The following is a 1,173-nucleotide window of genomic DNA, read 5'->3' as shown; positions in this document are numbered from 1 at the left end:
GAAAGTATGAAAGCAAAGGAGCTGAACAAAAAAGCATGGAGGAACTTCCGTAATAACAGAACACCAGAAAGTAGAGAGATACCAGAGAACCAGGAATGAGTATGTTAGTGTGAGAAGAGCAGCTGAGAAAAGGTATGAAAATGATATAGCTAACAAAGCCAAAACCGAACCAAAACTATTACACAGTCACAGCAGGAGGAAGACAACAGTGAAGGAACAGGTGATGAAACTTAGGATGGGTGAGGACAGGAACACAGAGAATGACAAAGAGGTGTGTGAGGGACTCAACAAGAACAAAAAGTTCCAGGAGGTCTTTACAATAGAACAAGGAGAAGTCACGGTGCTAGGAGAGGTGGCAGCAAACCTGGCGACCTTGGAAAGGTTCGAAATTACAAGAGATGAGGTCAAGAAGCACATATTGGAGCTGGATGTGAGAAAAGCTTATGGGCTGGACGGAATCTCACCATGGGTATTGAAAGAGTGTGCAGGAGCACTTCGTTTGCCACTTTCCATAGTGTATAGTAGGTCACTGGAAACGGGAGACCCACCAGAAATATGGAAGACGGCTAATGTAGTCCCAATATACAAAAAGGGTGACAGACAAGAGGCACTAACTACAGGCCAGTGTCCTTAACTTGTATACCATGCAAGGTGATGGAGAAGATTGTGAGAAAAAACCTAGTAACACATCTGGAGAGACAAGACTTCGTGACAACCCATCAACAAGGATTCAGGGAAGGTAAATCTTGCCTTACAGGCTTAATAGAATTCTACGATCAGGTGACAAAGATTAAGCAAGAAAGAGAAGGATGGGTGGATTGCATTTTTTGGACTATCGGAAAGCCTTTGATACAGTACCCCATAAAAGGCTGATGCATAAGTTGGAGAAACAGGCAGGAGTAACTGGTAGGGCGCTCCAGTGGATAAGGGAGTACCTAAGCAGTAGGAAGTAGAGAGTTACAGTGAGGGGGTGAGACCTCAGATTGGCGTGAAGTCACCAGTGGAGTCCCACAGGGCTCTGTACTTGGACCTATCCTGTTTCTGATATACGTAAATGATCTCCCAGAGGGTATAGACTCATTCCTCTCAATGTTTGCTGACAAAATTATTTAATTTTGGAGTCAAAAATGATGCCAAAATTATGAGAAGGATTAAGACAGAGGAGGACAGCTT

Source organism: Procambarus clarkii, chromosome 11 (assembly GCF_040958095.1).
Source record: "Procambarus clarkii isolate CNS0578487 chromosome 11, FALCON_Pclarkii_2.0, whole genome shotgun sequence".
Classification (NCBI taxonomy): domain Eukaryota; kingdom Metazoa; phylum Arthropoda; class Malacostraca; order Decapoda; family Cambaridae; genus Procambarus; species Procambarus clarkii.
The sequence above is the reverse complement of the archived record's forward strand: the minus strand, read 5'-3'. Positions refer to the sequence as shown.